This window comes from Hesperophylax consimilis, chromosome 17, assembly GCF_061612785.1.
Source record: "Hesperophylax consimilis isolate HC1 chromosome 17, BYU_Hcon_1.0, whole genome shotgun sequence".
NCBI lineage: Eukaryota > Metazoa > Arthropoda > Insecta > Trichoptera > Limnephilidae > Hesperophylax > Hesperophylax consimilis.
Window position 1 is genome coordinate 6,599,496 of NC_142852.1, and position 17,322 is coordinate 6,616,817.

At 36.2% G+C, this 17,322-nt stretch overlaps 1 pseudogene; it reads right to left on the minus strand.

Annotated features, from left to right (window-relative positions):
* Positions 1-10,973: 10,973 nt before the first annotated feature.
* On the minus strand, positions 10,974-12,252 carry LOC149415869 (uncharacterized; annotated as a pseudogene).
* Positions 12,253-17,322: the final 5,070 nt, after the last annotated feature.

Genomic DNA, 17,322 nt, shown 5'->3' on the forward strand with positions numbered 1-17,322 from the left:
ATATGCGACATTTTTCCGGGGCATATAAACTCATTATTGGCGCGGGTACAATCCACCACCACTTTTGGGCTCCCAGCCCAATGTCGGGCGCGAGTCATGCTTATTGAATATAAGCAGCCACATAATTAAAAATAAATTAGTTCTTCTTTACCACCGAAACCAAGCGTTTTATTTATCTACAAGTGACTCCTGCCCAACATCTGCCTCACCTAGCCAAGTCTTCTGCTCCAAGATCTTCTGGTGTTACCTCCTCAAGACAAGCCGGCCCTCCTCTGGAAAACCGCCAACACCAGAAGCGAGCAGAGACGACAGCACACCCAGTGCCCAACATTCACCAAGCCTGGGTGCGGGAGGCAGATTTCATCAAATATTACTACTATCATCATCATCATCGACCGTAAAGGAGCATCCTCATCGGTTGAAGACACGGTTTGGACCCGGTGCCTAAATCTACAGTCTTGTGCGGACTCCCGTCCAGTACAAGTGGTCCTCCGAGCCGGATTCTCACACGCCTTCAACCAGGATGTCTCCAACTTTACGGTCGAGCCGGATCCAAGACGATGGATCCTCAACACCTTCTGCAGATGCCCTGGACGCTGGGTCTCAGGCCACGGCTGTGGTTCACGTCACGCCTGACGTAACCCCCATGCCCACGCCCAGCACCACTCCTGACATGGCACCACCTGCACATCATGACTCACCGCCCTCCATATCTCAAGAGGATGCGATGGAGTCATTGCGACAACAGCTTCGCAGTCAAACCGAGCACATTGAGAGACTTAAAGCAGCTCTTCAATCAGCTCCAACAGCAGCAGCCCCTGCCCCTCCTGGACCTTCGAAGCTCCTGGAGAGGTCACCACCATCAAGGACGCAGCCCGGCCAATCGAGCCCGGTGCCTCTGGTGGACCAGAGGTACGAGGAACCAGCAGCAGCATGGCCTGCCCGATCTGGACCCGTACTCCTAGAAGTTATTATTTGAAAGATTTATTAAAAAACTTAGTATTAGTCCTCAAAATATAATTCCTCAAACTAAGAAATATATTACATAAATCTTTGCTACTAAAGGTTTACTATGCATTAGCCCAATCAGTTCTGCAATACGGAATAATAGGATGGGGAGGAGCGTATAAAACCAACTTAACCCCACTTGAAATAGTACATAGAAGACTCATCAAAATAATTCTTAAGAAACATTTAGACTATTCAACCCAAACATTATTCGATGAATTCAAAGTATTACCAATAAATAAAATTTATCAAAAAAACGCATTACTACAAATCCATAAAGACAAACTAACAATAAAGTCATTTAGTACCAGACCGAGAACCTTAGGACAAATAATAATCCCTAAACTTAATACTACAACAGCCCAACATCATAACACATACTCAGCAATAAAATGCTTTAACCTATAATTTTTCGATTATTTCGATAATTTAACTGTAAATATTGATTATTTATGCAGAGCGATTTTTAGCGTGTACGCGCAGTTGAAATTAATAGTAGTATATATGAATGTTATATTATAGCTTTACTATTCTATATTTATAATCTTCACAATATTTTTTTATATAAACTATGTAAAATGGCTGACCAATCGCCCTCGATTTAGCAGGCCACGACAACCTGTCAAACGCAGTATATTTGTTAACAATACTGCCAATAATTATTTCGTTAACTTCCTAACTCAAAGGCCTCATACACTTATGTGTCGTATTGTATCATGTTACTGCTGCCACTACCTAGCATTTACATATAAACTTTACATTTCTTAGTAACTAATTTAAGTCTGTATAACTTAGGAGTAGGAATATTCTTATTCTTATTTTTGTACAACAGGTTTATACCTACAAATAATTATTGTATGCTTTAACTATTTACTTGCTGTTATAATATGTCAAATGGATATGGTTATATGTATTTTTACTATTACTTTTGTGAATTTAAAATCTTCAGAATATTATTTTTTTATGAACTATGTAAAAGCCCAATGGGCGTATAAATAAATAAATAAATAAAGAAGTTTTTTATACATTAAATTTTTACTAGATTGATTGTTAATATCTCTACTATAAATGTACTTTTTAGTAAATATTTTGGTTTGTTTCTTATTAATTATACGGTTAATTATATCAGGTTTATATCCGTTGTTTAGAGCTATTTGTTTTATAATTCTAAATTTAAAAAAAAACTTAATTATAAATAGGATGTTTCAAATAAATTAGATAAAAATGGGAAATACACTTTAGAGTGTAATGAATGTGACGCACAATATGTAGTTATGACTACTAGAAATTTCAAAACTTGAATCAGGGAACACGAACTATGTTTAAAAAATAATAATTACTCCGAGTCCGCTAATCATTTGATAGAGACAGGCCATACCGGGATAAAACTAAGTTTAAACATTCTAACATTAATAAATATTTTAATTTGTGCGCATTAGAAACATTAGAAATTAACAAAAAAAACAATTCAAGCATTAATATAGTTAACAAAATAATAGCACCTTGCAAATCACCTCTATTGACAATGTTCCCCGTTATGTTGACTCCTCCCTCCGTTTCCCTCTCAACCCCCTCCCCCTCCCTCAAACCCCCCTCCCGCAAAGAACACAAACTAGATAAAACCCCATATTTCTGCACTTAAAAATTTTGTTTTAAAAAGCTAGTTAATGACACGGAAGTATCGAAACCGGTCGCTAATTAATAAAATTTATACGTAAAAAATGTACATTGGATTAATAAAACTCACTAAAAACAAGAATTTCTTAGTCCTGATAAAAAGGGAGCCACGATTCTTATGTTTTGCATTATAATTTTATAAATGCGTTTTTTGTTGGAAAATGATTAATATATAGTGAACTACTACTAGGAGAGGCGTTTTTATCGTAGTCTGTAAAAGAATCGGGTATTTTCATGTTTGGAGTATTGTACTTTGGACAAATCTACAAAATACATTGTTCTAAAAACTAATAAGTATTTCATACTGGAACCAAGAATTAAATACTTATGGGTTATTTTTCAACCCCCCCCCTCATGGAGTCGAATAAATACTGTGGGAAATTACTTCCTTCAGAAATTCTTTATTGACTGCCCCCCCATGGTGTCGAATAAATATTGTGGGAAATTACTTCCGAAATTCTCTAATAACTGCTCCTCAATGGATTTAAAAAATTACTGTGGGGAAGCAAATATCCGAAATTTTTGTCGGGAATTACCTTTCCAGAAAACCTTTATGCAAAACCCGTTTCTAACCCTCCTAAAGTGAGTGTTATGATGATTAAAAGGATTTTGACCCATATGTGTGAAATAAATGTATAGTGGACAAAATCAGAATCGCTTGACCTAAATATTCGGTTTGAAACGATTTTGTTTCGTTTTTCTTGTTGTGTTTTTTTTAGGGGTACGGATTTCTCACAGTTAATATTTACAAGACGCAAATCGAAATAAATTATCATTTTCCTAAAATGGCAGGTTCATGAAAATTATATTAATTGTCTATGACTTCATTCTTGTCTATGCATAACCTATATATTTTCTGACAAGTGCTTTCTTCTCCGACAATCTTTCTTCCTGTTTCTAAACTCTGTTTATCCCGCCCTTTTAAACTTATTATTTCATGCATGTGATGGTTTTTCGTAAGTAATAATACTTAAATTCATTTCATTTTTGTAGCGGTGGTTCTTCCAGTTTAGTTAGGGAATCATTGGGCGTTTTGTCACAACAGAATGTTTAAACTGTAATTTGACATCTACCTATTATTAGATTAGAATTTCAAATGCATTTTTTAAAATAACAACAAATATACGTATTACAGATGTTTTATAACGGGAAGATTTCAACGGAATAGCGGTAGACATAAAAGTAAATAAATAAAGAGTTTACCGAAGATTTCTTTCTAATGTGTATTTTTGCTACGACTTGAGAAGCCAAATTTTAAAAACTTATTTATATTTGAATTCCGTTAAAACTTTGTTCTGTTTCAGATTTATATGTTTGGGGTTAAACAAATAACCAAACTCTACCAAGGCAGACCATGGATTTACTGAAGCCAGATACTATATCCATCAAGACGGAACCAGGGCTCCAGGAAGAAGGTGGAGGTGAAATTTCCTTTTCGGATTTAGATTTCGACCTCCAAGCTGTAACGAAGGAATGCTTGCAATATGTGGAGAGTACTCAAACAGCCAGTTGGTTGCTTGCATGCGTGTAAAATATAGAACTTTAAATATGGATGCCAGGAATCCATGTGTGTTTTGAAATGTCGCGCAAACAGGACACATACTTGTTACGTCCTCTTTTATAATACATGTGGTGTATTGGGTATTTACCCTTAAATGCGTCCTTGCCCGAAAATATCAAAATACAAGACTCTTGTAACTTAAGTATATTATTCACAATAAGTTGTAGATTCCTCGATTTTCAGCTAATTTTATTTTGGACATGAAGTAAATTACACTTCAATTTTGTACGTTAAAAATTCATAAATATTGATTGAGAAATCACTATCCCATTGGCTTAAAAGCCCCTACTTAAGGTTCTCTAGAGCAGGTTTTTTCCTACTTTAAGAATCGGTCCCTCAGGCGGACATCTGAGGTCATTTTTATCCGATATTGACCTTTGAAACTTTCATCCAATTTCCCACTTCTACATTGCTGATCAATGGTATCTTTATTCATAAAAGAATAGTTTATTGTTTGTTGAAAAAAAAAGTTTCGTTTTATATCAACGATACGTAGATACGGGGCTGGCCCTAACCGGGCCCAATTGGAGCAGTCCGGGCGTCAAATACCCAACCTAACACATCACTCTTAGTATTATTTTTGATAAATACTGAGCTACAAATAAATACAAATCATTTAATTATTGATTACATTGATAGCCTGCCTTGGCGTCTACTAATTTTGACTGTTTGGGCAGCCAACATTAAACTCGCGCCAGGCGCCGTTTGGTTCGGGGCTGGCCATGCAAAGATACACTCTACATATTGTCCTTTTTTATCCCAGGAAGCATTTATATCGAGACAAATACCATCAATGAGGATCTTGGACCCCGACAAGATGAAGCGGGTATTACTTATATGAAAATTGACCTCGATCTTCCGGATATTAAAGAGGAATGCTTAAAACGCATTGGAAGAATTACCAAGGCAGCAGGTAAAACCAATTTTCATTGTAAGCTTGAAAAATTCTCCTATTTTTTTTAACGTTTCTTCGTACTTACTTCGCTTACTTAACTTATTTAACTGAGTCATTTTCATGCATGTTCAATTTGTCGACAGATCTCCAGACGCACTTTGTGGAAAAGGGATTCACTCCACCCCATCGCAACTACTCATTCTCTCCTAAGTCAAATTTTCCAATTAATGTACGCACCCGTGTAAAAGAAAAACCTTTTTCTTGTTCCAAGTGCAACTATTCAAATTGTAAAAAGCGAAATTTAAAGAAACACATCTTGACCCACAGTGGAGAAAAAATGAAAAGACACATGCTGACTCACAGTGGAGAAAAACCTTTTTCATGTTCCGTGTGCAACTATGCATGCAATAGAAAGAGCCTCCTAACCAGCCACATGCTGACTCACAGTGGAGAAAAACCTTTTTTATGTTTCGTGTGCAACTATGCATATTGTCAGAAGCGTCAGCTGACGAGGCACATGCTGACTCACAGTGGAAAAAAACCTCTTTCATGTTTGGAGTGCAACTATGCAAGTTATCAACGAAGTACCATGAAAAGACACATGCTGACTCACAGTGGAGAAAAACTTTTTTCATGTTCCGTGTGCAACTATGCATGCAATAGAAAGAGCCTCCTAACCAGCCACATGCTGACTCACAGTGGAGAAAAAACTTTTTTATGTTCCGTGTGCAACTATGCATATTGTCAGAAGCGTCAGCTGACGAGGCACATGCTGACTCACAGTGGAAAAAAACCTCTTTCATGTTTGGAGTGCAACTATGCAAGTTATCAACGAATTACCATGAAAAGACACATGCTGACTCACAGTGGAGAAAAACCTTTTTCATGTTCCGTGTGCAACTATGCGTTTTGTCGAAAGGATCACCTGAAGAGGCACATGCTGACTCACAGTGGAGAAAAACCTCTTTTATGTTTGGAATGCAACTATGCAAGTTATCAACAAAGTTACATGAAAAGACACATGCTGACTCATAGTGGAGAACAACCTTTTTCATGTTCCGTGTGCAACTATACATGTCATCAAAAGTGCCAACTTAAGAGCCATATGCTCTGTCACATCGTAGGAAAACCTCTTTAATGTTCCATGCGCAACTATACATGTTATCTGGAGTGCAAAATGAGTGCCTCACATTGGCGAAAAACCTTTTACATATTCCGTGTGAAACATTTAATTTTATCAAAACGCTCATCTAACGACCTACTGCTGACTCAAAGTGGCAAAAAACCTGTTTTATGTTACAAGTTACAATTTTTACTAATTGAATATTGTTTTCGAAATGCCTTCATGGAATCATACATTTCGTTACGTGCTTATAGCAGATATAATGCAGTTTAAGCGTTATCAACAAATTCATTCATTTTTACACTTTGACGATAGTTTTAAGATTATTCTGGTAAAAGCTATTACCAATTGTAGAAAAAATTAGGTGGAACTCTCTGTGGCACGAAAATGAGAATAAATTATGTATTGATCCTGTGTAATGTATATAGTAAAGCAGCGAACAGAAAACAGTAAAGCATGAATCAAAAATCGAACAAGTGGGGTTTGTAAGGGCTGCAATACCAATGATCTACGATTTTATTCGAAAAAAAAAACGAAAACTCTTTCATAAAAAAAAAAATTGAAAGGTTCTTGTTTTTGTAATTAAATACAGATAACTACTCATTCTTTATAATTTTTAATTTAAATCTAACTTTACCAACCCCATTTGGCTTTATTCACCGTAGACAACATTTGAACTCTGATTACTGAAAATTTAAAAACATAACTTATTGCTATTTTTTCAAGACCTCTTTTTGACCCAGAATCCTAATAACACGGAGTTAAAAATTATTAAAATTTCATTTCATGATATCCTCGCTGAGTTAACAGTTAACAACTAATAGGATCGTAATGTTTTTAAAGCGATTTTAAGCCTAATATATAAAGAAACTGTATTAAGGACTGTGTCCAAATCGAAAATAATAATTTTACCAACATTATTCTGCTACAAGCATTGTCCATAGTATAAGTGTAACAGTGTTGTTGCCTGATGGAATTGTCATTGCACTGAAATGATAATGTTTATTACTTTCCTTTGATTGCGGTGATAAAATGCCAAAGTATGCCTCAATGGAAAATGTGTTTTCTGCATGAACGTTGACCGGATAACTAAAATACATATAACAAAACGACAATTCAACACACCTCTGAAAGTGTTATGAAGTTATGTAAAGGTATAAAACAAAAACTATGTTAAATAGGTTACATATGTAACTATGTAACCTAGTTGTTATTTCATCACTATTAATGTATTTTTATCACCTTTTAAATGTGTGTTGCATTGTCATTTTGAGGAGTTTTCGTAGAACCATTTCTTACCAAGCTTCTTATTGTAGGAAATATTCATTATATAAAAAGACACCGGCTCTCCAATGAACCTTCTTTCTATGATTGAATTATTACATGATCGCTAATTCGTATATCATAAAAATTATAAAATTTAATTAATATGTTATTACGAAATAGTAATACCTAGTAAATAATAATAATAAAATGAAATAAAAATATTACCATTCGTTATTTCGGCTACTGGCATTATTTATTTATTTATTTTGTTTATTGCAGAAACAAACAGTACATAATTACATAGATGACAATAGTTACAAAATTATAAAAGTTAGTACAATAATTGGTACCAATGACATGTTGCTGACATATATGCATATGAGGTATATTATACATTTTACGGTTAAGTTACATTTTTAAGTTAAGTTAAATTAGTGTGCTGGGGAAGGAGAGAGGTGTGTGTGAGTGTTTGTGTGTGTGTACGTGTGCATGTGTGTCTGTGTGTGGTTGTATGTGTTATGTGGGCGAATTCAGTGTGCTAAAAAAGTTTTTCTTATATAGAGGGAGAGAATCAAAAAATATATCGGTGTTTGTGCTTGTTTGAATTGAGTTGAATGTTTGAAGGATACGAGAAATAGGGGAATTGGCTGCAGCGTTTGTATTATTACTAGTTGTGTAAAAAAGGTTGGTGTGTCGAGTTCTTTTAAATGGGGTGTTAAAATTTATTTGGGATAGAAGTTCTGAGCAGTCTATTTCGTTGTGTATTATTTTATGAAGAAATGTCATGTCAGCTACCGTTCGCCTGGATTTCAGGGATTGGAGAGTGCAGATATAATTATTGTTGTATTTATAACCTAGGTACTTAATGAATTTATTTTGTATGCGCTCTATATTATTGACATAGTAAGTGTATTTGGGATTCCAGACAGGCGATGCATATTCCAGTGTACTTCTGACTAGTGAGGAATAAAGCATTACTAGCGTACGAGGATTTTTAAATAATTTACTCAGACGCAGTACGAAACCTAACATTTTGTAAGATCTGGTAGTGATTGAAGAAATGTGCGTATTAAATATAAGTTTACTGTCTACGTAGACTCCAAGGTCTTTACATTCGCTTTTTGAGATCACGGGTTCATCGCGGAGTGAATAGGGAAAGTTAATTATATGCTTGTTTCTGGTGAAGGACATGGTGTGGCATTTCGAAACATTGAGGTCCAAATAATTAACAGTGCAATAGTTGCAGAGCCTGTCTAAGTCACTTTGTAGCTCTCTACAGTCCGATAGAGAGATGACCGTTTTATAAATTTTCATATCATCTGCAAACATTAAAAATTTTGAGTGTTGGAAACATGAGCCTATGTCGTTTAAGTATATGTTAAAGAAAAGCGGACCAAGGTGAGAACCCTGAGGAACGCCCGAGGTTGCGTTGATTATTTTGGATAAGACACCATTTATTGAGATAATTTGACTACGATTACTAATGTATGACTTAATCCATCTAAATAAGTCACCGTGTATTCCAAGACGAGTAAGTTTATTTAAAAGAATTGAGTGAATAACGCGGTCGAAGGCCTTTGAAAAATCGGTGTACATAGCATCGACCTGTACCCTTTCGTCCATATTGCTGTGCAAATAGTTGACAAATAGGACCAGGTTAGATGTAGTAGACCGGTTTTTCATGAATCCGTGTTGGTTGGGTGTAATTGCTGTAGCGATAGTCGGGTAAAGTTGGTCGTAAACGATTTTTTCAAGAATTTTACTTAAGATAGGAAGTTGAGAGATAGGTCTATAGTTTGTAACGTCATGTTTATCGCCTTTTTTATAAATGGGAGTTATTACGGCAGATTTCCACTTATGAGGAAACGTTCCATCACTTAATGATTTTTTGAAAATTGCGCTGACCGGAATAGTGATATATTTACTACAATTACGTATGAAGATACCAGGCAAACTATCTAAACCAGGTCCTTTGTTAATGTCAATGGATGAAAGCTATTTGTAGGTGATGTCTTCATTGATTTTAATTGAGTTTATGGCTATATTATTTAACGGATCAGGTTCCTTGACATCAGGTGCTAAATTTGGGGTATGATCAGTGAAGACGGTAGAGAAATAGTCAGCAAACAGGTCAGTGATCTCCTTACTGTTGTGTGCGATTTTCGAGCCGTATGTTAGGTGTTCCGGCATGTAGGGAGATTTTCTTTGCGTTTTGACAAAGCTCCATATTTTTTTTGTATTATTTTGTATAGAATGTTCTAAATGTGAAATATAATTGTGGTATGTGAGAGTAGCAATTTTCTTTTGTCTTTTTCGGAGCAGTGAAAAGGTTTGGTAATCTAGTGGGTTCTTGTGGCGTTTCCAGGCTCGAAAGAATTTCAGCTTTTCTTTTGTAATGTTAATAAGAGCCGATGAGTACCACGTTGGGAAATTGGTGAAATTTATGCTCTCTAATTAAAATTTAGGCGTATTAGATCTATCAAAAAAATTATATATAAAAATGCAAAAGTCGGTCATTTTGAATACATGTAGGATAACAAAAGATTTTTTAAATATTTATGTTGAGGGATCAGTAGGATTTATAGGCCCTGTTAGAAGTTCTACCGAGCCGAACCCTCTGATATGAAAATATCTGGAGTCGGTGAATTATTTTCCCATTTGATCTCTGGTGAGTTGACGTGTTGTTCTTGTATTGTTTTGTATTTATTTTGCTTATATAATGCACTTACATATTGTTGATTGACTAGATGATCATTTGTGGAAAAGTGAGTGGAAGGGTTAAGTTTTTCCTTTGGGGAAGATTTAACCCGGACAACAAAATCGGAAGTTAAAAAGAAATGCTCTTATTTAAAAGAATCATCTCATATTTAATATTATAAAACAATATGACCGGAAATCAGCTGAACTAAAAAACAGCTACATAGTGGTTACAAATACAATTATATTAAATAAATTTTGTCATTTAATTCCCAAACAATGTGTATATATATTTAATGATATTTTCCCTGTGATTTGAACGACAGTCAATTAAAACACAATTGAGTTTATCTGTAATGAAAGAAGAGGTTTATTTAGTTAATCTCACAAGATTTACATAAAGAAAAGCATTCAGTAACAAAACATTACCTGTACTGAAAGAAACGACATTTAATGTTATTAATTGTTATGTCAATTCGTTAATCATAATCACGATAGCAATTACAAATTATTTAAATTATTCCCATCAATCTGCCCTGTCACAACCCATAAATTATTTTTACTATGTCTTAAACCATAGATTACGAAATATCGAGTCGACTGTGTAGGTACTGTGGCGCACATCCAGCCAGTCCACGACACACACAGCCACAATGACGAGACAAGCTCGGCATTGCCTTGAATTATAGAAAATTATATATTTCTTTACATCTCCCCCCCTAGGGAAGACAATAAACCCCAACCTATTAAGTATCCTCTTTTTGGTTCATTAATGCAGGAACTGGAGTTAACTTTGAGATGTGGAAAAAATTTGATTCTGATTTTTGTCGACCAGTGTTTACTTGTAAATTGAGTTTGATAATTTTTCTATAATTTTGTAGGGTCCGATTCTCAATTTGTCTAGCTTCTTCCTATTAAGTTTGTTTCCATTCTCCACAAAAACAATATCACCAACGTTGAAGTTGAAGTGTCTCCTGCTTTTATCGTAAATTATCTTGTTGTAATTATGTCGGACGGACGACTGGACGGCCGGCATAGTCCAGTGGTAACGCATTGGACTGCCATTCCAAAGGGCGCGGGTTCGAACCCGGCGTGCGCAAATAAATTTTATTTGATTAATTTGTGTTATTTTACAATTAATTAATTAAAATAATATATAGTATATTTGCGGCACGTTCCAGAGTGGAAGATACTACCAGTATCGCCCTGGTGTAAGACCACCATTCAGAATTGAAACGTTGCTCCAAATGGCTTTAGCCGTGTTTAGTGACTAGATCTGAATAGCCAGGTACTTCCCCACCTTCCTCTTTCCTTTCCCCACTTACCTTCAGCCTCACAACATCCCCCAATTGGGGATGCCATAGTCTCACTGGCTCCAGACGGGAGCAGTTGGGACTCTTGTGAGGTATTCACTATAAAAAAAAAATTAAAAAAATGTGACTTCATAGTATTTTCCAGAGCTTTTTTTCTGTCTTGCATCAAACTGATGTCGGTCTTCTTAAGTTTTAACTCATTTGGCAAAATCGTAACATCTGTGCCGTTAAGTAGATACTGTGGCGCATATCCTGTGACAGTGTGCTCCGTTTCATTATAGGTAGATTTTTACACAATTATGTGCTATAGTTGTCCAAGCTACTTTTGAGTCATTTTCGTTATTTTTGCATCTTATTTTATTTACCAGTGTTTGGTTCAATCTTTTATTTAATCCATTTGAGAAAGGTAAGTTTACTGCAGTAACAATTATTGGAATATTTTTTTCAGCAAAATTTTTTTGAATTCTCTAGAATTGAGACCCGGGTATTGGTCTGAGAGTATCATGCCGATGTCATTAGTTTCTGTGGAATTTACGAGTTTGATGAAATCATTGGTATTTTGAGTTCTTGATGTCAAAATATATGCAAACCTCGTAAAATGATCTGATAGCAGGTGCAAGTATCTCTTAGTTGACCGTGAACCCCCAAAACCGCCTATTGTATCAATGGAACATATTTCAAAAGGTTTTGTTGCGGGACCCAAGTGGGACATCAATCCATATTTTTTGTTTTGACCTCTTGATTTGTTCTTTAAACATACTGAACAACTTTCGCAGGTTCTCTTTATATTGTTTGTCATATTTTCTGCTGTGTACAACGAGCTTATCATTTTTTGCATTTGTTTAATTCCTATGTGACCTAGGTCTGTATGAACATTTTTGATAAATACTATGCTGAATTTTTCTGATAAAATTATTTTTTCTCTTTTTTTTTACTTTTTTGTAATAAACATTATTCTTCGATATCAATTTATCTCTTCTGCACTGTATCTTCTCATTTTTCACCTGATCTTTTAAGATATCTTCTAATTTTATTAAGTTGATAACTTTTAATTGCTCATCTTGGTTCTCATCAGGTTCTAAGACTGGGTTTCTGCTTAGGCAATCAGCTTCAATATTGTATTTACCTGGAGAATATTTAATTTGAAAATCATATTGTGATATTATGTATGTTAGATCTCCTAATTCTTCATCAGTTCTTGATTTTATATTCATACTCTCTAATGGCTTGTGATCTGAAAAGACAGCATCTGTGTATACATGTATAGGCAAGTTCGGGTCAAATATGGTTAATATTGGTTGAGAACATAAAATTTGTTTCATTTCATCAAATGACTCTTGGCATGCCATAGTCCAATCAAAGGTTTGACCTTTCCTCAAAAGATTATGCAACGGATCCAATTTCATTGCTATTTTTGGCATAATATTTATGGTAAAAGTTTATTTTTTCCAAAAATTGTCGCACGTTTTTCTGCGTTTTTGGGGTTGGAAAGTTTCTTATTGAATCACGAAACTACTTGACAGGAGGATTGTCGCTGATCAGATGCTCTTGTATAAAATTATTAACTCAAAAGTTGACTGCCCGGAGTTGGTAAACAAAATAAATTTCCATGCGCCAATTCGATACAGCAGACAAAATACCCTTTTCTACATTGATAGATGCAATACAAATTCCCACCAAAATGAATTTATGCAAAGGACATGTAACTACTATAATAATAAATTTGCAAATATAGACACTCGTCCTGACATATTCACTGCTAGTTACTATCACTACAGAATTTCATTGTATCACATTCTAACTCATATTAACGACTGTTAAATTGATTGTAGGTACCTAATATTTTAATATTACTTGCATGGCAACTTTTCCTTATCCCTCTCCTCCCCTTTCCCGTTCCAACCCAAGTCTATTTAAGTATAGTTATAATCAATTTTATTTATTGCTGTTTATGGTAGGCATAGTAGGTATAGGTTTATCGTTTACCGGTTAGTTTTATGTTTCTGAATATATATCTGTGAACATTAATAATTGGTCTGTTTTTTTGTTATCCTCTTATGTATAATGTATTACTAAGACTGTTTATGTTCCTCAAATAAATAAATATCAAGTTATCTTTCAGAGGTCTAACTGAATTATTTTGTATTATGTGACCCAAATATTTAACCGAGTCAGCTGCGAACGTGCATTTTGTAAACATCAGTCTTAAGCCTTCACTTTCAATCGCTTGAAACAGCTGTGTTAGATGTTTGACATGATCTGAGAAAGTTTTTGAAAAAACCAGGATGTCATCTATGTAATTTACTGTGAAATCTCCGAGTTTGTGTTTCCGTATTATGTTACACATTATCCTCTGAAATATTGCTGGTGCGGTTTTTAAGCCGAATGGCAAACATGACCATTTGTAATGACCTTCTTGAGTGACGAAAGCAGTTTTGTGCCTGTCTGTGACTCGCAGAGGAATTGACCAAAATGCTGAGTTCAAGTCTAGTGTTGAGAAAAACTTACAATCTCTTGTTTTTACCATCAGGTCTTCAGTAAGCGGGAACGGCTGTGATTGAGGGACAACAATATATAGAGTAATACTCAGTTTCTTTGTTTTTTTTTTGTCGGGGGGCATTTATGCGAAAAGCAACCTCCCCCTATTCGATACGACTCGAGGTTCGTTTTGGCGTGCGAGAAAAAAAGTTGCCTTTCATTTGTTTCGGTCTTCAGGCGAAAAGTGACCGAGACGCCTCTCTGTCGGCGTAGAACCTAGGGTTCAATTCGGCGTGGAAAAACTTAAAATACGAGTCAGCCTAATTTTGGGTAAATTCGACCGGATTCGTACGGGGTGAGATGTCGACAAAAATTTGAGGAACTCTGGCGGCAGAAACTGGAAGCGCTCGCGGCGCGCCATACTGAAGCGCCTCAGTGCGCTTTCTCGCCGCCAGGACGGCCCCACTCTGGGAAAAAGTTGATTGCGGCCGTTTTATTGTCAGAGCTTACCGATTGGGAATCGACGTTTCCCTGTGAAAAATTACGAGTGTTGCCACACGTGCGGTTTCGAAACGGCCAAATTTTGGTGCATTTTCGCAATGTTTCGTTTACATCGATCGGGATGATCTGTAAAACTTTTTCTCCTTCACCGTTTATATTTTTATTCAATTTAGAACGCACCCCGAACGCGAAATGATTCAATTTTTTTTTTCGTGCGCCTCTGTTGCTCGAAAATTTTGCGTTTTTCGCATTACTCTAACGTAAATTAAAAACACGATTGATTTTGATCGAGCGTCGGGTCTCATTTAATCAAGTATCGTTGATTTTTTTTTTAAATCACGAAAACATTTTTTTAATTTCACGATAAATATTACGAATTTCCTCATTTATCGGGAAAGATTTTGAATTTAAGTGGAAATGTTTTTCTCTGCATAATGGTATCATTGGAAAAAAAATAGTCACGTGGTCACCACGAAACTACGTGGTACGATTTTTTTATAAAATCTACACGGTCAAACTGATTATTGAATTCCGTAGCAAACACGCAGTCTACGGTTAAAATATTCGAAAAAAATCATCGTCCGAAGGTTTAGGAACGTTAATCGGCCGTCCTACAAATGGCGCCCGGTTCAAAATGTCTCACAATAACCGGCTAAAGTTTTGACATTTGCGATTTGAACCAAAAATGCCAACAGTCGGCCTTTTGGCCATTCAGAAATAATAGCCGATCATAGACTAGCAGCGAAATGTTGTGAATTCAAAGAAACAATAAAATCTGTGTAGGTACTTACTTTGGCAGTATATTTTTTTTTAAATCGATAAATTTGAACGAAATAAAATTAAGTTTGGTAAAAATAATTTGGCACGGGTACCGTCGCCCCGTAGTGAAAAACTACATCAATAGCGTCACGCAAATTTATAAATTGTACCAAGTAGTAGTAGCAGTAGTAGTAGTAGTAGTAGTAGTAGTGGTGGTCGTGGTAGTGGTAGTGGTAGTGGTAGTGGTAGTGGTAGTGGTAGTGGTAGTGGTAGTGGTAGTGGTAGTGGTAGTGGTAGTGGTAGTGGTAGTGGTAGTGGTAGTGGTAGTGGTAGTGGTAGTGGTAGTGGTAGTGGTAGTGGTAGTGGTAGTGGTAGTGGTAGTGGTAGTGGTAGTGGTAGTGGTAGTGGTAGTGGTAGTGGTAGTGGTAGTGGTAGTGGTAGTGGTAGTGGTAGTGGTAGTGGTAGTGGTAGTGGTAGTGGTAGTGGTAGTGGTAGTAGTAGTAGTAGTGGTAGTGGTAGTGGTAGTGGTAGTGGTAGTGGTAGTGGTAGTGGTAGTAGTAGTGGTAGTGGAAGTAGTAGTGGTAGTGGTAGTGGTAGTGGTAGTGGTAGTGGTAGTAGTAGTGGTAGTGGAAGTAGTAGTGGTAGTGGTAGTGGTAGTGGTAGTGGTAGTGGTAGTGGTAGTGGTAGTGGTAGTGGTAGTGGTAGTGGTAGTGGTAGTGGTAGTGGTAGTGGTAGTGGTAGTGATAGTGGTAGTGGTAGTGGTAGTGGTAGTGGTAGTAGTAGTAGTAGTAGTAGTAGTATTAGTAGTGGTACCGTCGCCCCGTAGTGAAAAACTACATCAATAGCGTCTCGCAAATTTATGATTTGTACCAGGAGCACATAAGTTGGATAAGGTTACCCTGGGAGCCATTCATATTTAAAGTTTTCATCTCTTTTTTTTACCGAGTAGGTACCTAATTGCGTAATGTATATATTTTTTGGTATTTTTTTAATAGTAGGTGCAGGTACCTACACAGATGGTACCGGGTAGAGGTTCTAGGTAGGCAGGTACTGAGAGCGTGTTTTAGCCCATTTTCTAGGTTAGGTCCGTAGTGTTGTCATATAACTGTGATGTTCTATCCTTCAGAATATACAGCCGTGGACTTCTTGCCACAGACTCCCAACACTCCTTGGATGGAAGATACCTCTTTCAGTAATAAATAGGTTACTTGTTACTAACTGGTTTATTTAGAATATCGCGTGTACAATATAACCGCGTTGGTCAACCTTTATCGGTACTCGCTAGATTCGGTCTGCCAGTGGGATTCCAATGAAACCTAACCTAAAGCTGAGACGCCCTCTGTCGTCGGAGGCTAAAACTAAGAGCACTGCCATCTGTGTCTGAAAGCCCGAAGCTTTATACACAACATCATCCCCCTGCTAAACTAGAAACCTGTCTACGATATTTCATTGTTACAGTATTATTTTTAAAATCACGAATCTATACAATCTCAAACAGATGTCACTAAAATCAATATTATTAAAATCAAGAACTAAATATTTGAAAATATATCATTACACACAAAATTAAATAATTCATTAAGCACTGACTCTACTCCAAAAAGATGTTGACTCTATAAGTAGCTGATTCTTTCCCTGGAGGTCATTTCAAAGACGTCTGGGACAAAGTCGTCCCGCCCATGGTGCTGGTTCATTTTGTGGTGGGCTTCTGTTTCTCCCTGGAGACCTGAAATCAAGAGAACACCGGTTAAAATCTCTCAAAAGGAGTGACGTGTCAACCTCATCTGCCCAGCATTTCGTCATATCAGAGGCGAAAGGTTCACTCTCTGCCTCTTCCTCCCTGTGCTGCGGACATCCTCTCAGTTGATCAATATGCCTTTTCCACGACATCTGTGTCCCCACAATTTTAATAATATACAGTTTTTTTCCCAGTCTTTTTTCAACAATTCCTTTTGCCCAAGAACATTTATTCACTTGTCTGAAGTCTCTCGCTAAACACTTCTGACCTATCTGAAAACTTCTACAAACAACCCCACCGAAATTC